Source organism: Felis catus, chromosome D3 (assembly GCF_018350175.1).
Source record: "Felis catus isolate Fca126 chromosome D3, F.catus_Fca126_mat1.0, whole genome shotgun sequence".
NCBI classification, from domain to species: domain Eukaryota; kingdom Metazoa; phylum Chordata; class Mammalia; order Carnivora; family Felidae; genus Felis; species Felis catus.
Window position 1 is genome coordinate 62,929,335 of NC_058379.1, and position 22,315 is coordinate 62,951,649.

A 22,315-nucleotide genomic window follows, 5' to 3' on the forward strand; every position below is an offset into this window, starting at 1 on the left:
TGGGTGGATACTTACTTTATATAAATTTTACATTTTAATAGTTTATTTCTTCCTTGTATTTTCCTAGGCTTGTTAGGATGAATTCATTGTGGGAAATTGAGGTATATTTTTTTTTATTTCTTGTCTTTTTTGTTTTTGCCTCATCCTCATCCTATATAAAGTGGAAAATGAAGTATGTATTTTTTGGAGTGCTTTTGGTGAAAATACTTTTGAGAGGGTATTCAATTTTTTTTTTTCATAAATTGTCACTAGGATAAAAATCTGCCTAGGAACTCTCATGCCTGACTGATGGAAATGGACAGTGGTGCAGCCACTTTGGAAAACAGCTGGGCAGTTTCTTAAAATGTTAAGCACATATTTGTTACCTGATTCAGAATTCCCACTCCTATGTATCTACCCAGGAGCAATGAAAACCTATGTCTACACAGAGATCTGCACATAAATGTTTATGGCAGCATTATCCGAAAAAGGGAACCAATTCAAATTTCCGTTAACTGATGAACAAATAAACATGATGTATCCATACAAGGGAATGTTGCTCAATTAAAGAGTGTTTAATTGAGTGTTACTCAATTAAAGAGTGAGTACCGACACTCTGTGGATGTTCATCACAATGTGGATGAACCTCGAGAACATTAGGCTAAGTGAGAGAAGACACAGAAGATCACATACCATAGGATTCCATTCATAGGAAATGGATCAGAGAAGGTGAATTTCATGAGATGAAAAGTAAATATGTGATTGCCTAGAGTCAGAGGGGTGAGTGAATGTGTGATTGCAAAAGGTTGATGAAGTTTCTTTTTTGGGGTGGTGAGAATATTCTCACACTATGTGGTATGATACTTCCCCAACTTAAAATGCATAACTTGTATAGAAATATTGCTTTAATAAAATGGATAAACAGCTGCCTGGAAAATGTGTGAGGCAAAAATACAAGGGAGCATTTAAATCGACTGCCATAGGTACAGTACAGACCACAATTTAATACTTAAGAGATTAGAAAAGAAAAAGATTGCACTTTTGGCTGGGTTTTAAAGAATTCTTTGTGGGAAAAGTAGGTTTCTGAAGTGAGTAGGAAAGAGTTTGTTTTCTGTTGAGTGTTGAAAGATCAATGGAATTTATTCAAGATTCTTTAATAATTTGGCCCAAAATAAACTCTCTAAACACATATTTGTTTCCTTAAGGACACTTGAGTTTTGATGAGAATTCCCCCAGTCATATTTAAATGCAATTTGGTAAGCATCACCCTATCCCAGAATATTTTCCTCTTAGAAATCCTTCCTTGTAAGAATAGTAGCTTATTTCTTTGCACTTCTTAATAAAGCACCTAGCACAGGGCATGGCATAGTTAGTACCTAATAAAAGTAGCTTTTGGCTGCTTAACTGAGCAATTGCTAGCATGCTCAGTGGGGGGGATGACAAATAAGGGGTTAATGATGGAGGTAGTGGGGTAAGTGGCCTGGTGCCTAAGAGAGGGCTGGATAATTCATTGAGGCTCCATTAGGAGGCCCTTGAGAGCCTGGTATGGGAGTTAGGCAATTGATCTGGAAGTTGGGGAGCAAAAGAGTGGCTAATGCAGGTGGTATTTTGCAACACAATTGTGAGGGTTAGTTTCCTAGGGAGAGCCTGGCATCAGTCAACATAGGATCATTTTTTTTTCCTTACAAGTTATAGCTCAGCTCACCTTTATTGAGTATATGGTGATTGTTTGCCTTACTGTAACTTCTGCTTTCTGGAAATAATTTAATTTCTTGCAGTTCTCCTTTGGCACTAACTTGAGACAGAGTTCTGTTGTAAGGTTTCTCTAGAGCATGCTTTGAAACGGAGCAACTATTTTTTTTTTTCCCTATGAACTTCACTCCTGTTCTGCTATCATTGGTTTGAGAGGCAGCACTAAAAAACAAAATTCCTTTAAAAATATTGACCCAGACTTAGATAGTGATTTTTTTTTTTGTAGTAAGATAGGCTCAAAGTTGAAACCCCTTTTGTTGCTACAACACTTACTCACACGTGAGACCTTAGTACATGTGCAATATTTTGGTTCTTGCTGGGTAAATGGGCAGGTGTCTCAGCATAGCAGCAACCCACAGAACCCTGCTGCTGAGAGCAGTGTTGTAACGTCGTGCTTTTTCAGTCTGACCTGTAACACATCCTATGTTCCCCAGATCAATGCCCTGAGCTCCCTGGAGCCCAAGGACTGGCGTGGAGTGTGATCTTGATGTCAGTATCAATAACTAGAGCGCATAAGCTCACATCCGGGCGTACATTTCCCTCCATTCTCCATATGAAATGGTGAGTTCAATACTCTTCTATTTCAAAGGGAATTGAAGTTCGTGGAACAAAAGGGCTATTAATGCTACACAAATCACACTGATGTTGCAGTGGATGGCTCCCACAACTCCAGCTGGAGCTCATAAAAATTCGGAAGGCTTGTGCTCCCTAAGACCAAAAGGTGGGAAGATGCACGTTGACCTTTCAAAGTAAGAAAAAAAAATGCTTCAAAACAAGGATGTGAAACAGTTTCCATACATATACTCCCCATTGTTCAGTGAAAACGGAATTTGAGATGGACTCAAATAGCCTTTTGCAGCATTGCATTCGATTAAAATTCATAGCAATGACAAAGGTACGTGTCCAGACTTCTGAGGAGTGAAGGCACCTACAGTGGTTGAAATTGTTGCAGATGATTTGAACGGATAGGTTTGGACAAACAGGTTGACCACAACTTTCTTCCCCCAGGTAAGTTTGGCAAAACCACAGAAATCCAGGCCAGCTGGTCAAAATGAACTGTCCTACAGAAGGATTCGTGTAGATTAGTTTGACCCACAGTAGAGTAGTTGTTGAAACACTCAAGTACCACTCACCCACCCTATTGGTTTCGTTAAAGAAAAATCAAGTAGTTTAGAATTACATTGAAAGACCAGTTGTCATTTAAAACATGTTACATGCTTATGGTGCTAAATACCAAATCAGGTATGCACCTGCGCATCAAAAGTAGTGATTAAATTTTGTGGTGAATTTTGGGGCTATAGACCTCAAGTAAAAAAGAACTGCCAGGGAAATTAAGTTTACGCTGCCTGATTTCAGGTTAGATTTTATCTTAATGGGATCTTCTGCACTTAATCTCAAGGATTTCACTGGAGGACTGAACAGGGAGATACACTAAGCTGAGCTATGGAAGGAAAAACATTAGTATAGAAACAAGGTGTGTGGGGAATGTGGTGAGGTTTGGTGGTCAAATTCACGGGGTGGTTGTTCTAGGAAGGGCAGGGCTGCATTAGTGAAACCTGGAAGATACACAGAGAATGGCCATAGAGATGGGTCACATACTAGGGAAAAGGAGCAAACTGGGATGAACCCCAACCTTGACAAATGGATATGTGCCACAAATAATCCATCGATATTCATCCAATTCATTTAATAATTCAAATAATTCATCCCTTCACCATCTTTGCCTTGTAATATGCCTATATGAAAACAGATACTTCCAGGAAGGATATGACTAGAAAACCCCAAAGACTTAAGATATACCCTAGTCCATCTCTGTGCACAAGGTTTTTTATCCCGATAAAACTATCCCAATAGTTCGTTTTTGCTTTTATTTCTCTTGCCTCCGGAGACATTTTTACTAAGAGATCGCTGTGGTGAGGTCAGAGAAGTTGCTGCCTGATTTCTCCTCTAGGATTTTGATGGTTTCCTGTCTTACATTTAGGTCTTTGATTCATTTTGAATTTATTTTTATGTATGGTGTAAGAAAGTGTTCTAATTTCATTCTTCATGTTGGTGTCCAGTTTTCCCAGTTCCATTTGCTAAAGAGACTTTTTTCCATTAGAGAATCTTTCCTGCTTTGTCAAAGATGAGGTGACCATACATTTGTGGGTCCATTTCCGGGTTCCCTATTCTGTTCCATTGATTTATGTGTCTGTTTTTGTGCCAGTACCATACTGTTTGGGTGATTACAGCTTTGTAATACAGTGTGAAGTCTGGAATCGTGATGCCTCCTGCTTTGCTTTTCTTTTTCAACGTTAATCTAGCTATTTGGGGTCTTTTCTGGTTCCATACAAATTTTAGAACTATTTTTTCTAGCTCTGTGAAGAAGGCTGGTGTTACTTTGATAGGGATTGCATTGAATGAGTAAATTGCTTTGGGTAGTATTGACATTTTAACAATATTTGTTCTTCCAATCTATGAACATGGAATGTTTTTCCATTTTTTTGTGTCTTCTTCGTTTTCTTTCATAAGGTTTACATAGTTTTCAGCTTACAGATTTTTTTTTACCTCTTTGGTTAGATTTATTCCTAGGTATCTTATGGTTTTTGGTGCAGTTGTAAATGGGATCAATTACTTGATTTCTTTTACGGCTGCTTCATTATTGGTATATAATGCAACCAGTTTCTGTACAGTGATTTTATATCCTGCAACTTTGCTAAGTTTCTATATCCGAGTGTAATGTTGACATAAGAGGAAACTGAGGCCCAGAGAGGTCAAGTGGATATTTGTGACTTAGGGCGATTCCAGTACTAGAGTGCACTTTCTAGGCTCTGCAGCTATCTTGAATTCACTGCATATTCACTCACCTCAGGTAACTTGGTTTCAAATGCCTTTCCTGTGTAGTGGTACCATGGTTCTTATTCAAGGATCATGTCTTGAGACCTTTACAGGTTTTTGAATCATGTTTCTAATTATTGCTGAAAACAAACACCATGTTTTGGGGAGGGGAAATAGGAGCAAGTGTTTTGCAGAGGGGTCTGCTGTTGGGTTTAGTTGTAAAGCATACCTACTCTGAATGTTGTCTCCTTTGGAACTTCCTGGTACAATATCTAAATGGCTTTTTCTTTTTACCTTTTAATTCTTAATCCTGGAAAAGAAAGAATATTGGTACATAAATGAGAAAAATGTAGCTTTTCTCTTAGTCGCAATTGACAGTGGTCACTCAGTAAAACAAAAGCTAATATTGACTGTTTATCACGGGCCATACACTGTTCAAAACACCATATGTGTATTGTGTTATTCTTACTACAACACTAGTAGAGGTTAAATTATTTTCTCAGGTCTCAAGGGTCACATACAGATTGCCATCTTCAGCATTTTGCCTTCAGAATCCAAGGTACTTACCACTGAACAGGGCAGACTCTTGCTATAGAAGATGGCCTATTTCCCTGTACTTTCCTCTTGGGTGCTTATTATTAGAATTGCCACCCTCAATGCTGGAAAATACATATGTGACCTGAATCTCTAATGCTTCAGTATGAATTACTTTAATTGTTATCCTCTGATGTAAGGAGATACTCAGAGAAAGGAGGTCCTGGGGTTAGAGGGTCGATTAGGATAGGGTGATATAAAAGAAAACAACCTAGGGCTTCTCAAGATGATGACAGGGTCAAAATTTTCTTATGGCAAGTGGCACTGCCCTATTTTGTGACGAAGTGGCAGATTGCAAGTGAGAAATCTTGCCTCGGTGCCTGAAGACTCAGCCTTGCCACTTAAATACTGTGTGAACTTGGGCACATTACCTTCTGAGGACCTTGGGTTTATCTGTGTGATCATCTTTGTTTTCTTCTTGCTTTAACTATCTTGAATTTTAAAGGTCATTTCTCCCACGGGACCAGTGTTCTGGGAAAGTAGAATACTTAACCATCTGCAGATGACAGCATGTGCAGTCTTGGACTCTCCCCTCCATGTTCCCAGTGAGCTCTTCTTGTTTTTATGTTGAGTCATTTCTCAGTGACAAAGCAGGCAAGACTATCTCTAAGCCAGCCCATCACAGGCAGGGAATCCCTATGGTGCCTGGCATTGCTTCTACCTATTCCCTTTGATTCCCTGCTCCAAGTCATGTGAGATGAGGTTCCTCTTTGGCCTATTGGGGTAGAGAAGATGTGGGGAGTAGAGAGAAGGGGCAACAGAGAACTAGAAAGAGTTGTCAGAGCTGTCCCCAGGGCACTGCACAGTCAGGATTGATTACCTTGGGTTCCCACCTGTGCACCCCTCCTTTTAAAAAAGGAGCTACTCCACAGCCAGTGAGGCTGAATGCAAAGGTGCTCCATGGGATAAAAGCATCATGAGCTGGGAAACCATCACTCACCCCCCAAGCCTCATCACAAAAACAGTTCCCACTTCTGTACCTTGCATGCTATGCAGGTACTCCCTCCCTTACTACTTTCCTTATTAATCTTGGTGTACACTTTAAATAAGTTCCCCTAGAACAAGCATTAGAGCAAGAACAACCATGCTAGACAACTTGCTTTGGGCTGTCAGATGTGAGGTCGGTGGAGTAGATGGAGAATGGAGAGTTGGGCTTGATTGGGAAGTTACCTGAAGACTGGGAGAGGAAGTGGGGAGAAGTAAAAATCAGACACACCTAAATCATGGACCCAACCACCCTTCTCTTAGGTCAAAATGTGTCCCTCTCCTATTGTCTAAGAATGATACAGTGCAGAGGAAGCCACAAGAGTGCATTATTTTGGCTATCTAAAGGATAAATCACCTGGTTGTGCTGAAAGCCTCCTTCCAATATGGTTGATGTGTGTTTCACTGTAGAGATGTAGAGATTCAAAGCACAGAACCTCAGTTTTTTAGTCACTATACAAGTGAAACCTCCATTTCCCACTCCTCAGTTTCTGTCACTTGATTCTTTTGGTATAGATACTTAGCATATTGAAGAATCTCAGTCAATGTTTGTTAGATAGACCTGTGTAATTCCCAACATTGAGAATTTAAAGAAAAGATAGGTGGCAAAAAAAAAGGAAAAAGAAAAAAAAGTACCATGCAAAAAGCCTCCCCTTCCCAACTCATCTGTTCACACCAGAAAGTCAACCAAAATTTTATGTTGTAGTTTGCAGTTTGGTGAAAGGAATTGAGTGATGGGCAGTGTATTTGAACCATTTCAAAGAATTCCCAGACCTGGTGCTGCCTGCAGCCGATGCTGCTGTTTTGAAAGCGATGGAGAAGTGGAAATTTCCACGCATGTGGGCCCTCTGGCCAGCAGATGGCGATGTTTCTCAGTTTTACATCAAGGTGTCAGGCCAGGAGGCCATTAGAGATGCAGGGCGTGTTTATCAGATGGCTGTTAAATCAGCTCAAAATCTGTAAAGGCACGGTAGATCACCTTTTACTTATTTTTACTTAGAGTTGATGAATTCAGTAAAATTCCATAATGGGCAAACGAACACTGTGTGTTTGTGTTGGGAATGGGAGTAGAGGAGGACCTGAATCTCAGATAGTTGGGTAAGTCAGTTTTATCTCTTGCAGTTGCTTTTCAAAATGAGATTCCTCTTGTGCTGCCTTCTGGCATCCTGGATCTAGTCGACGTGGAACAAAAGGGCACTCTGACAGCAGCTTTTAAATTTTATTTTAAATTTCTTTAGAAGTGGGCTTCTCCTCCAGCGAAGGCCACTTTGGCCCCCAGCTCCTGGGGCAGAGACAGAGCCTGTGTGGGGCTAGGTCAGGGAACCAGAGCCAGGTGGCTCAGGTTGAGGGATAGGTAGGGAGAAGGGAGGAGAGCTCCCAAGTAGTCTCTTCTGGGCTGCATCCTCAGCTACACAGAATTTGGAAATGGACACACTGCTCCCAGCAACAGCAGCTATTGCTTTGAGGGCCAGGCTCTGCCTGGAGAGTGGCAGGTGCATTTTAAGTGGAGTAAGAGAAATGCGGGGAGTAAATTGGCCTTAAAACAATAGTGCTTGTTCTGTGTGCTGTCCCATTAAAGGAGGCGGTACCACCTGGGACCCAGGATATTTGGTCTTTAGGCCTAGGGGTGCCACTGTTCTATGTGATAATGAACTTGGTCATCTGTGATATGAGCCCTTGGAAGACTATCCCCTAACAATGTTTAAATTACATTCTTAGGAACTAGAAAACATGATAGCATAGGGGTATTTTTAGATGCCAGGGCATCACTCTTGCCCAAATCAGTGTCTAGGGGTAGGGCCTCAGCATGTGTCTTTTTACTAGCTGCCCACGTGATTCTTATGTACACCTAGGCTTGAGAACCATTGATCTAATAGGAGTTTGCAAAGGGGGTTCCTAGGATTAGCAGCATCAGCCTCACTTGAGAACTTACTAGAAATTCAAATTTCCAGTCCTCTGCATCAGAATCAAAGTCCAAGGGTGGGCCCAGAGATCTGAGTTTTCAACAATCCCTCCAAGTGGTTGTGCTAAACCCACTGTTTGATTTGGGAGGATGAGGCTTTCCCACAATTTTTGCATGTAGGTAGTGTCAGTGACTACTTCTGGCAATGGGCTGAGAACACCGGTGTTCTATGCCATTTCCTGGCTTAAGCTTTTAATTGATGGCATTTGACCCTTCATTTTCTCAACCACATAGGCCTATACTTCTAATACAGGAATGCAATACATTGGCCTCTCTAGTTTATCCCCTTGAGTTGCTACCTGGAAGCCTGGTGAATGAGAAAAACAACTTTGTTAGAATTAAATAATTTTGTGGCTGTTTGTGCCTTATAGTCTTGTCTTTTTCTGATATATGGCCTTTCTGATATATTAATGCTATAGTTCCAACTATTAGGCTGGACTGATGCTGATAAGCTAAAGAAAAAAAATCAGCCTTGAAGTCTGAGGTATCCAAATAGTTGCATTTGGTGTTCCAGTGTCCAAATATTGTGGTCTGGGTTTGCATCTTTTAATGTTCTTGGCAAAGGTCTGGATTGCCACGGTGATACTAGAGATTGGGTATTGTACCTTGTTCGTTGTAACAGCCTAAATCTGGGAGGGCATTCTCCTTATCTTAGACTCTTTCCAAGCAGGTTACTTCATCTCTCAATGATAGGAACTGCACAAATTTGTTCTTGATCTGAGGTAAGTGGCTTTGGGGTTGGTCTCTGTTTTAGTCTGCTTGGGCTGCCATAGCAAAATACCGAAGACTGGGGAGCTTAAACAACAGAACCTATTTACTTGTAGTTCTGGAGGCTACAAGTCCAAGATCAAGTTGCCTGCCTGGTTGGTTTCTCCTGGGGCCTTTCTCCTTGGCTTGCAGATGGCCACCATCTCACTGTGTTTTCAGATGACCTTTTCTCTGTGTGTATGTGCTTTTGGTTTGTCTTCCTTTTCATAAATGGACCCCAGCCCTATGGGATTAGAGCCCTGCCCTATGACCTCATTTAACCTTAACTATTTTCTTAAATGCCTTGGCTTCAAATATAGCTACATTGGGGGTTAGGGTTTCAATAACATGAATTTTGGTGGCATACAATTCAGTTCATAAAAAATTTATTCTCAATTGCTTACTCTTTCATATATTCACAGCTATTGCTCTCTTATCACCTGCCTCTTAGGTCCGTTGTCCTCTAGTGCCTGTCTCATTTTTGCCAACAGAAGCTTTTCCAGACCTCTGTTTTATAATTTTTGCATTAATCTTTCTTGATTACTATTGTTCCTTCTTGCCAAAGATCAAATTATTATCATTAAAATCATCACCACTTTTAATATCGTCAAAACCAACATTTATTAAAACTTCCCTATGTTTTTAGGGTCTGAGCTCTGTTGACGATACATTAATGCATCATACATCTGACCTTCCTCTTCTCTCATCAGCTTGCTCATCATCTCTGCCTTCTTGCTTATCTTTTTATTCTTTTGTGACTTGGAAATATGTCCTTTGATCCTCTATATTCAGATCATCCCAGCCTTTGTCTATTTAATTAATCAGTGTTCTCCTTTTGCTTCATTAAGATAGGGCCCTTAGTATCTTTGTTTATAAACAATAAATGGTCATATTGCATCCCTCCTGGGATCTTTGTGACTAAGTCCATCATTAAATTGTGAGAGCTCAACTAAAGCTACCCTTACGTTTGTATGAGTTTTCCCCTCGGGTTGGTGTTGAAGATGTCCCAAGAGTTGATCTGATTGGGTCATTAAGATGAATGAAATAACCATATTGACTGTTCAGTGGCCTGGTTATTCCAGTCATCTTAATGAGAGAATTAGATAGAACCTAAGGCACTCCAAATCCTCATTTGATGATTGACCTAGAAGCAATCAATCTGACCACGTTGCTCTATCTGAATCCTCTGCCCTGTTCAATCCATCTCACTTGTTACAACCCTTGTAAACATGAGCTCTACATCTGTTTGTCTGTCTCTGTCCCCTGTGGAGCAGTTGGGGGTAGAGAATCCCTACCCTGTACTGTTGTAGCTATAGGATCATTACACTTGTCAGAGCATGAATTTGCTAACAATTTTCTATAAAACAAATTTGACCGATTTTGAGATTTGTAAACTAGAGGTCTTACACAACTCTAAGGCTACTTAGCTCAAGCTATGTCACCTATTTGAAATACCATCACCTATTTACTGCCTGTCCAAATATACCCCTTCAACAGTACCAGCTTAAGCTCTGGCTCCTCCATGCCTATGGTGCATTACCTTTTCTGACTGTGTATTACCCTTATTGTCTATATGGTATGTGGATTTGGAGAATGTTAGATCTGGGAAGGACTTTGTATCTGTTTCGTATCTCTCCTGACCTTCCGTCTTTCAAAAGAAAACCAGGGCACAAATGGCTTGCCCAGGAGCACAGATCAGACAGTGTCAAATAGTGAGACACTGCTTGGACACAGGAATTAGGAACTAGCTATGGCCTTTTCCAGTAAATCTCACGGTGGGGGGGGGGGGGGGGTGTGTGCAGTGAGACAGGTGACAGGACAGTTTTTCCCGAAGAAGTGGGCTATGCTAGATCTGTCCAAGATTTTTGGCTACTGTTTGTTTTATGGAGGAGATGAAATTAAGACCTTCTCTTTACCTCCACAGGTTCATGAACCAAGTGAGAATGAGACATGGGTGTCAGATAGATGAGTATTATTGGTAAAGCTAGATTGAAGAATACAGACTTGAGGTCAAAGGTGCATATTTTTAACAGCTTCCTTCACACTGAGGTCCTGATATAATTCCTCCACCCCCAAAATGCACATTTGTTCAAGGGTGAGTATGGGCATGAAAAGCAAAAGCCCTTTTGCAGCATTCCTGCCTTCTTCCTGTGAGTGCCGCCAGTAGAGACAGTAAGAGAAGGCCCTCCCAACTTCCTGCTAGAAGGCAGACATGAGCAATTCCCCATAGGAGGCAGAAGCAGAACAAACACCTAACCAGCATATGTGCTGGCTTGCTAGAGATCCCATGGGATCCTGAGCCAGCTCTGTGCGGTTCCTGCTTCCTCACTGGTCACCCAAGTCACTCCTCAACCCTTTGGCAAGGAGTCACTGAGGTGGGATTCTCTTAGAATTTTTCTGAAGGTGTGGAAGTTGCTCACTTAGAGGCTAAGAAGAGACACTGAGGGGAGAGGCAGTGGAGCATAGTTCTCTGTGCTGTACTGTGAAGAAGTCAGCCCGCTGTGCCTATTTGCTTCTTGATCTGCCTGTGATTTTGCAGCTTCATGGTTCCAGGCATCTATAAGGGCCAGAGGAAAAAAAAAAGGTGTTTCTTCTACAGATGTCTGGCAGTACTCTGGCTGGACCCAGAAGTGAGGCTTGGATATTAGTTCGTCTCTTTATTTGATGTGGAATACTTAACAAAAGGTTTTAGTTATTTCTTTTCCAGGATATTCTAGAGAAGGAAAACTCTATTTCCTGGAGGACACAGTCTGATTAGTTGCTTGCTTACAACCTAATTAACTTATGTGGAAGGACCAATTGGAAAGGTCACCATGGATTCTGGGTCCTGGGAACTCTGTTCTTTACTGAATCAGGTCCTAGCTCTTAGTTACCAGAGTCTATGTTGTGTAAAATGGTAGCTTATACTTCAGAAACAACATTTTACACCCAATGTTGTCTTCTCTGGGGTATATGAGGTTTTATGTTGAAATGTCACAGAATAAGAACTACAGGAACCCTAGCTCATACCAGCAGCTGTTTATTGGTCTACTCCCTGGCAGAGAATTTTATTCAACGTTTATTTATTTTTGGGACAGAGAGAGACAGAGCATGAACGGGCAAGGGGCAGAGAGAGAGGGAGACACAGAATCGGAAACAGGCTCCAGGCTCTGAGCCATCAGCCCAGAGCCCGACGCGGGGCTCGAACTCACGGACCGCAAGATCGTGACCTGGCTGAAGTCGGACGCTTAACCGACTGCGCCACCCAGGCGCCCCGAGAATTTTAGGTCTTTGGTACTGAAAGCTGTAAGTAAGATACCTATGAACTAATAGCTGGTATTCTTGTCCTTGTATGCTTTTTGGATACCTGGACCAACACTTTGGGGTAGCATTAGCTAGCGTAAAGAATAGTGTACAGAATAAGCCTAAGGAGACCAGCATTTGGGGGACGTCTTGGGTTTGTCTGGACTTCTATAGAAATTAATCTGGTCCACCTCACTTTGCCTTCCAGATGCCAGTTAATTCACATCTGCACTCCATAGACTCATTGCAATATAAGCTAGCATGCATGGGATGCAGGTCAGCTGGCCTAGTGATCCACAGGAGAGGAACATCTCCTACTGAAAAGTAGAAACTACAGTGAGGAGACCTGAGGAGTTCTACAGCTAACTGTGTTCTTTTACTGCTTAGGAAAGACATAAATAGCAGCAACTTTTCTGTGCTCTGGTGATCTATATCTGCCTTATGCTAAATATTTCATGTCAAAAGACTGAACTGCTGAACTAGTCATGGCATTTAAATAAATCCTGTTATTGTGTTTTTAACTTTGTCAGGCACAGTAAGGTTAAGTGCTTGGTCCAATGTCAAATTTGTAATTCATGGCAGAGTTAAGTTCTAAATCCAGTTCCTTACCCAGTACACAAGTTTAGTTTTACTATGCTTCTCTTCATGGCATCAACTACATGATCTACCCACTCATCTATCCATCTTTTTGGGGATCATATATATAATGATGCATTGATTATTTTCTGAAACCTCAGTATCTGTGTCATTAACTACTTACCAAATGTTTACTATATGCCAGACTATCTTGCATGCAAATTATCATGTAATAGTGTTCTCAGAACCACCTTGTGAGAATACGTTTTATGATTCCTCAGCAAAGAAGCTCGGGTTCCAACTTCCATATCCAAAATACAAAGTCCACACTTTTAATCTCTGTACCATGTGAACTTTCATTTATCTACTCATCAGGTGTTGATTAGGCACGTTTATGTCAGGCCTTGTGTGTCAACTGTTAAAAAAAAAAAAAAAAAGAAATTCAAGCACCCTCTTAAGTTCAACTTGACCAAGGCCTCCTTGTTAGAAATCCTTTTACTGGGGATTCTGAACAAAGTTCACTTGTGGCTGTTGAAGCCCCTGCAGTTGAAGCTGTACTTCGAGGGTGTTTTAAGTATGAGGCTTAAGGAACTACATGGATATACAGAAGTTTATTTGTACTGATTGTCAGTGGAAGACTATGTGATGTATATAAAAACGTGATGTTCAGGTATTAGTTGAGCAAAGGTTCTGTTTAGAAGGACCTAGGATTGTGTCCACATGACTACAAATCATTGGTTAACCAGTGACATGGGAAAAGTTACTAAAAAGGGGACATTTTACTAATGATAAAAATGGATTCCTTCTACTTTGTCCCCTATCTCACATGTTGAAAAGCATTTTATTATTTAAAACATATGCCCAAACAGGTAGAGAAGTATGATGAGACTTCCTGCATGTATCATTTTGCTCAAAGTATATCAACTCATGGATAATCTTGTGTCCTCTGTATCCAGACTTGCCCCTTCCAGAAATCCCATCTATTCTGTAAATATTTCATGATGCATCTCTAAAAGATAACTTTTAAAATATACTACTGTTGGCATATGTAAAATATGTTGAAATAGTTTATTATTATTTTTTTTAATGTTTATTTTGAAAGAAAGCGATCAGGACAGGGCAGAGAGAGAGAGAGGGAGAGAGAGAACCCAAGCAGGTTCCACACTGTCAGCACAGAGCCCACAGGGCTTGATCCCAGGAACTGTGAGAACATGACCTGAGCCAAAATCAAGAGTTGGACGCTTAACCCAGTGAGCCACCCAGATGCCCCTGAAATAGTTTCTTAATCAGTCAGTATTTAAATTCTTAATAGTTTCATGATTATCTCTCCCCACCTCCCTCATTTATTTGAATTAGCATCCAAATAAGGCAATGCATGGTTATTGATAACTATATTGAATGAGCACCTTCTTAAATTATAAGTTCTCCTTTCATCTCTTTATTTCCCTTGAATTTTATTTGCAAGAGAGATTTCATCATTTGTTCTGTAGAATTTTACATAGTCAAAATTTCGCTGATTGCAACACTATCACTTAACATTTTTGTCTTCGTCTCTTTCTCTTTATTTCTGGTTAACATGGTAACCCCGCCCACAAATGAACCCAAGATGGTGATGTTTTCTTCCACCAGAAGAAATTTACTATCTGGCTGTCTCTTTTTATGATGCCAGCAGCCATTGATGCTTATTGACTTGGTCCATTAATTCATACGGGGTTTCATAGTATATTAGCTAGGGTACTGCTATAAAGAAATACTTCTATTTGGTATCCTGGTGGTTCAGTTTGTATAGGAAAGTCAGACTTTATTGACCAGTTTTCATAATAATGATTAAAACTGCTATCATCTTCTAATGAATTCCAATTAAATACTTTTAAAAATATTATGAGCTCATTGACTGAAACACAAGGGAAATAAATCCATTATTTCCATTATCAGTGATCAGAATGTCTTCCTACTGGCCGCTCTATAGTCAGTTCCCGGTACTTGGGACAAGACCCTGTTTATCTTTGATACCATTATGGCAGTTTTTATGACCATTTTCTGAGTCCATCGTGCTCCAGACCTAAACTTATCATCTTCCTTAAGATCTTCTGTCCTTGGAAACCTCTAGCTAGAGGCACTCTGCTAGAAGGTTTGTTTTTATTTCTAGGTCTTTTCTGAGGACTGAACTGGGAATATTTTTAAAATATAAAATAAAGCAATCAAAATTCAGGGCTATTGGGATTTTACAGAATTTCATCCATTTTATATCTGCAATCTCTTCAATTTTAAGAATCTCCAGCTTCATCCACATCCTGTCAGTAATGGTCTCTGCATAACAATATGATTACTGGAACTGTTTAAGATTTTTTAATTTTGTATTGGTATTTTGTTTTTAGGATATATCTCTGTAGAGCCATATGGTAAAAATACTGTGTTTTAAAATCCGTTGGAACATTTTCCTGTTATGGTACCAACTGGATATATGTTCCGGCACATTTGTTGAATTTTATTTTGAAATTGGAGGGATTGCTTTTTTAAAATTTAAATATGTTGTATTAATGTATAGAATATTTACATGGCTTCAAAGTCAAATCAACAGAGTATACTGAAAGAAGTTTGGCATCTGTCTCTGTCATTTCCTCCTGATTCCCTCATTTTTGTGGGGGTTTTTTGTTTTTTTTTTTCGGTAACCACTTTTTAATATTGGGGATTTAAAAATTCTAAGCAGATTATACATAACATGTATTACATATATATTATATATACTTATATATAACATATATTTACATATTTGTATTCTACTCTTTTACAAAAGATTGGAGCATACTTTTTGTCTCCTGTTGTTTTCTTAAAGTATTGCCTGGATATAAATCTTTTTTTTTTTTTATAGCTACACAATACTATAGTGTGCAGCTGATATTCTATGGTTTTTTTCAACTAGTCTTCTATTGGTAGACATTTGCATTGTATCTAGCATCTTGTCTCTGTCTATTACAAATAGACAAATTAATATCTTACCTATGTCTTTTTTGCATTTTTATCAGTGAAGTTTGGGTTGGATTCCTGCAATTGAAATTGCTAGGTCAAAAGGTAAAAGCACGTTTTCCCAAATTACATCGCAGTCGTGCTTCTGTTCCCACCAGCAGTATATGAGCATGCTTATTTCCCATCAGCCTCACTTAGAGTGTGCAGCCAGCTTTGGACTTTTGGTAATCTAACATGTAAGAAATGATGTCTCATTGTGGTTTCAAGTTGCATTTTGCTTTATGTGAGCAAGGTTGAGCATCTTTTTATGTGCCTAAAAGCCATTTGAATTTCTGTTTCTGTGGCTGTCTGTTCATTTCTCCAGCTGATTTTTCTATAGGGTTGTTGGGCTTTAGAAGCTATTAATATTTCAGGGACATTAATCATTTCTCTGCCATAGAAGTTGCAACTATATTTTCCAGTTTGTCATTCATCTTTTCGCCTTCTCACTACTCTCATTTTTATCCCCTGATTTTCAGAAACTATCCCTCCTGCCATGTATGACCACAACTACCTTCTTTAATTATCAGGACCAAAATCCTAAAAATCACAACAGTAAAGTGGATTATTACAAAACAGATTCTCCATTCCCTTTTAGGTTCAGATTCAACAATATTCTAGTCATTTTATAACTTAACAGTTTAAAATAATCATATCCTTGGTTAGGTTTGGTCAGAACTACTTCACTGAAAACTCGTTTTGTGTTTCAGCTAAAGGGACAATACAATATATATATATATATATATATATGTATATATATGTGTATACACGTGTGTATGTGTATGTATGTGTGTACACATGTTTGTACGTGTATGTATGTGTGTATACACGTGTGTGTATACACGTGTGTATGTGTGTACACACGTGTGTTGTGTATACATGTGTGTGTATGTGTGTATGTATATATATGTATATACACACATGTGTGTATATGTGTGTATATATATACACACACACACTTTTAAAAAAAATTTATTGTCAAGTTAGCTAATATACAGCATGTACAGTGTGCTCTTGGTTTCGGGGGTAGATGGCCATGATTCATCGTTTACAAACAATACCCAGTGCTCATCCCAACAAGTGCCCTTCTCATGCTCATCTCCCATTTTCCCCTCTCCCTGCCCCCCCCAATCAACCCTTAGTTTGTACTCCGTATTTAAGTCTCTTAGGGGATTGCCTCCCTCTCCGTTCGAAACTATTTTTTCCCCTTCCCTTCCCGATGGTCTTCTGTTAAGTTTCTCAAGTTCCACATATGCATGGAAATGAAAACATATATCTGTCTTTCTCTGGCTTACTTCACTTAGCATAATATCCTCCACTTCCATCCAGGTTGCTACAAATGGCAGGATTTCATTCTTTCTCATTGCCAAGTAGTATTCCATTGTATATATAAACCACATCTTCTTTATCCATTCATCATTTGATGGACATTTAGGCTGTCTCCATAATTTGGTTATTTTTAAAAACACTGCTATAAACATTGGAGTATATTTTACCCTATGCGTCAGCACTCCTGTATCCTTTGGATAAATTCCTAGTAGTGCAGTTGCTGGGTTGTAGGGTAGTTCTATGTAGCATACATGTGTCCCTGTGAATCAGCACTCCTGGAACCTCCACACTGTTTCCCAGAGCAGTTGCACCAGTCGGCAGTCCCACCAACAATGCAAGAGGATTCCCATTTCTCCAGCTGCTCGCCAACAGCTGTTGCCTGAGATGTTAATGTTAGCCATTCTGACAGGTGTGAGGTGGTATTTTATTGTGGTTTTGATTTGTATTTCCCTGATGATGAGTGAAATTGAGCATTGTTTCATGTATCTGTTGGCCATCTGGATGTCTTCTTTGGAGAAGTGTCTATTCATTTCTTCTGCCCATTTCTTCACTGGATTATTTGGTTTTTGCGTGTTAAGTTTTGGTAAGTTCTTCACATATTTTGGATACTAACCCTTTATCCAGTATGTCATTTGCAAATATCTTCTCCCATTCGATCGGTTGCCTTTTAGTTTTGTTGATTGTTTACTTTGCAGTGCAGAAGCTTTTTATCTTGATGAGGTCCCAATAGTTCATTTTTGCTTTTAATTCCCTTGCCTTTGGAGATGTGTGGAGCAAGAATTTGCTGCAGCTGAGGTCAAAGAGGCTGTTGCCTATTTTCTCCTGTAGGGTTTTGATGTATCCTGTCTCACATTTAGGTCTTTCATCCATTACAAGTTTGTTTTGTGTATGTTTTATTCTTCTGCAAATGCACTTTTTTTGTTTTGTTTTGTTTTGTTTTAAGAGCGTGTGAAAGTGTGCAGGTTAGTGATGGAGCAGAGGGAGAGCAAGGGTCCATGCCCAGTGTGGAGCCGGACCTCAGGCTTGATCTCACAACTCTGAGATGATGACCTGAGGTGAAAGCAAGTGTCAGATGCTTAATTGGCTGAACCACCCAGGCACCCCCCCCCCCCCACCCCACGCAAAGGTATGTTTTTATATCAGAAGTTAAGTAAGTAGCTTTTTCAGCTTGCTTCCCTATTTATCAGTGATGAGAAGAACATGTTTGTGTGGCTCTCATTGGGAACGCCATCCAACTCTTTCTTGAAAAGTGTGTAAACTGGGAATCCTGATTCTAAATCTACCAACCTCACAGGGTTTTGTGCTTTTCCAATGATAACATAGTTGAAAACTTTGAAAAGCATAAAGCATTTTAGGAATCAGATGAGTTTAGGAAAAATTTGTCCATATTGACTGAATAAATTACAGATCATGGGATTTCTCTGCTTTGTCAGTAACTTTCTCAACCTGTTTTATTCAAGTGATGCTCTCCTATCTCAGTCAAACTTTGGCTTTGTCGTATGCTTGTGTCATTAATTTTTCTGAAAAAAAATGTGTATCTGTGTACATGTATGTCTCTAGGCATAATTTGGGAGTGTGCAGAATATTGGAAAAGCAGAGTCTTCATATGAATGATCCAATTTGTCTTGGAAGCCAGTTGACAGGTCAAAAGTCTGGATTGCTTAGCTTAGAATGTAACACAAGGAAGGGAGAGTGAGAGATGTCCAGAAAGATTCACTCATACCATGATGGAAGATAGAAATGCCACCAGCTATATGAGAAATGCCTACTGATGTCTCCATTTCTGAAGCCTTACAGAATTTAAACTACTAAAATATAGTTGTGATCTTTTCTCATCATGTAGTTGTCTTGCTTATATGTGGATTTGTCCTGTTTCCACAGCCATGTTTTAACATTGTCTTAACCAAAAACACTGTCCTGTTCCCCAGCACCTGTCATTTAGGACCTAAGCCATATCTTTGCTTCCTTATAAATGTGTCCTCAATTAATTCAGTTCACCTTAATGCATTTCCTTTACACAACTGAGTTATATCACAGTTTTAATTAAACTGCCTTATGGTGTAATACCAGACAGACCTGTAAATTACGAATGCAGTAGTGGGGGAAACCTTGGGAGGTTATCAAGTTTAAAACCTCATTTCACTTGTGAGGAAACTGCAATCTAAAAGCTGAAGCCCTCAAAGTTTACACATATTTCTAGCTTGACAGAGCTAGGGAAAGAATCAGGTCCCCTGATCCCAGCCTGGGGCTCCTTCCACTACACCACTTAGTCTTAACTCTTGCTCTGACATAAACCTGCTAGGTGGCCTCAGGCAGTTCACGTGACCTTTCTTTGCCTTGGCTTTCTTGTTTAAAAAAATGGGGCTAATATAAATCTGATTCTTTCCATCTCAGATATGCTTTGTGGATCAGAGGAGACATATGAATTCACATTTATGTGACTAGATCTAAAATCACTTTGATAAAACGAAATTCTATCCAAGGGTAATATATTGCCCTATTGAGATAGCCATGGACCAAGCTTATGTGAAGTCAATATTGGTTGACAATAATGACATTGATAATGTGGCAGAGATGTCTGTATATATGTCATCCTGGGGCTCACGAAGCTCCTGGAAGGAATAAAGCTTGAAAATTGGATTGTGAGGGCAAAGTTAAAAAAAAAAAACAACACAAATAAAAACAAGAACAAAAAACCCCCACCAGAATATGAACCTGAACACCCCCAAATGACTCCCTAAAGACTCGAGGAGTATGTGAGTTAAGGAGATGGCGTTAAAGGGAAGTGTGGGGACTTGTAAAACAATAGCCAATATGTGGTAGATTAAACATCTGCTGCAGCCATAAATTGAGTCCCACTTGGAAACAGCCATATCCCCTCTAGAAATAACATTGTTCATAAGAATGTAATATACAGTACAACCATGGTAAAAGGAATTCACATTAACCCATTAATTTAAAGAGTTTCAGTCTCATTTTTATTTATATTTAAGCTTTTAATCCTGGAATAATTAGTCATTACTAGTATTTAATGACTGGCTTGCTAATTGTGTATCCCAGGATGGAGCAGAGAGCAGTTAACACACTAACAAAGTGGTCATTAACTATGTTAATGATCAAATTCTCTGGGATTATGACTATTACAAGATATAATTAACAGTTGATAACCATTATTTTTGTTTTGGGTTTTTTTTTTTTTCTTTTTTTGTTTTTAGTGGGAAGGAAAAAGGAACTATCCTTGAGCTTCAGACAGAAACCATGAATGCTGGCCTCTCCAGCATTTCTTTTATCCAGAAGAACAGCTTCCAAGGCAAGTTTTGCTTTCTTAATCATGATTAGGGCTGAGTAAAGTAAACGCTGGTTCTGGCTGACTGAACAAATAGCCTCTGTCTTCTCATTAGAGTGTCATGTGGGGCTTATTCCTGGACAGTGCAACCTCTCAACTGTTGGAAAGCTTTCTATCAGTTCTTATTTGGTAAAAAAAATAAAAGCATTAGGGATGGTGCTCAAGCTTGGGCAGAGCTTTACTACATAGAAAAACTCCTAGGTCTCATAAAAGCTTGCAAAACTTGTCAGTGAAATTTGTCATCTTCACATGGAAGCCCTTTTTCCCCCAAGAAATATTGCACGCTTCCTCCTCCTCTCTCCCTTCTCTCGAAAACTTCCTTTCTAGAGTGAAGCCGATGAACATCAGATGTGAATGACCCATCACTAAGGCTTTTAAACCAGTGATAGTCTTAGTGGAAGGATTGGCTCCTCACCCTTGACCTTGGAGACCAGAAATCCCCCTGCTAGGGCTGAGGGCAGTACAGACGGGAAGGTGTGTTTTCCTTCTAGAATAACATCCTCACAGGTTAGGACCCTGCTGCATTTAGGAGCCTTTCTGTTAGCTCATTGGGGTTCTACCACCTGGAGTTGCTTCAGACTCTTCTTAAAACCATCTTATTTTTGCTTGGCATACAATAAAATGAGAGGAAATAAAATAGTTATTTTAAAAAAGTTATGATCTTAGCTTTAAAAATTTTTTATTGATGGGGCGCCTGGGTGGTGCAGTCAGTTAAGCGTCTGACTTCAGCCAGGTCACCATCTCGCGGTCTGGGAGTTCGAGCCCCGCGTCAGGCTCTGGGCTGATGGCTCAGAGCCTGGAGCCTGTTTCTGATTCTGTCTCCCTCTCTCTCTGCCCCTCCCCCGTTCATGCTCTGTCTCTCTCCCAAAAATAAATAAACGTTGAAAAAAAAATTAAAAAAAAATTTTTTTTATTGAAAAACAAGTATTGGAGTGCCTGGGTGGCTCAATTGGTTGAGCATTTGACTCTTGGTTTCAGCTCAAGTCATGGTCCCAGGGTTGTAAGATTGAGCCCCATGTCAGGCTCCATGCTGAGTGTGGAGCCTGCTTAAGATTTTCTCTCTCCCTCTGCCCCTCTCCCCTGCTTGTTCACTCTCTCTAAAATAAAAAAAAATTAAGTATTTTGTGGTTTTAAATTTTACTTAAGAAAAATCTTCCATATAGAAAAATGACTATTTCATGAATGGAAATCTGATTAGAAATTGCCTATGAGAGCTAAAATTAATATAGAACATCTATTAGATTTATAAAATTAATGTATAATTTTAAATATAGCAAACATAAAATATTTAATGTAAGAAAACTTACATAACACATAAAAACATATATTGAAGGAAACCCTTTGACACTGACACATATGTGGCCCAGGCACTGGTTTGTGACTGTGGTTACAGCAGAGACATAGCACTGACACCTCTCTCATGGTACAGCATGGGGATCAGTATCAAGCCATGATGGAGGAAGAAGTGCTGAGTTTTAGGAAGTGTCTGTGTGGGAGGAGAGGGGACTAGGAAGGACCCTGGTCCAGGGTTCAGAGAAAGACTTCTGGAGAAATGAGGTACCAGCCACAAGATGAGCCAACTTTATCTCACAGTAAAGTCCCTTGAACTCTAAAGGCAGGCAAGGTATCTACTAAGGATCCATTGAATGGAAGTTTCCCAACTTGAACAGAAGGTCCTAGCATAGTCAGATGCTAGAAATAAGCTTAAAAGTGACTGGAGACATTGAGGTGTGGTGGGAAAGAGGGAAGAAAAGATGTGTTTGTCCCAAACTGTACTCAAGTGGCCTGAAAATTATGGCACAATTTTTAAAACCTTTCCCAGTGTCTAGTATTTCATACAGTACACTTCTGACTAGAAAAGGGGAGATTCTTGTTGCTAGCCTCTCCTTCATGCCATCAGAGAAGGAATGATTGATTTAACACTGCATTGCATGACTCAT

At 39.7% G+C, this 22,315-nt stretch overlaps 1 long non-coding RNA gene across 1 annotated transcript in view; it reads left to right on the forward strand.

Annotated features, from left to right (window-relative positions):
- The window catches only part of LOC109493429, a 557,438-nt gene that overhangs the window by 109,095 nt on the left and 426,028 nt on the right, over positions 1 to 22,315 (forward strand). The window contains exon 4 of the long non-coding RNA XR_006588324.1: positions 2,166 to 2,292. This is a non-coding gene — a long non-coding RNA (uncharacterized LOC109493429). The remainder of the gene's footprint in view (positions 1 to 2,165; positions 2,293 to 22,315) is intronic.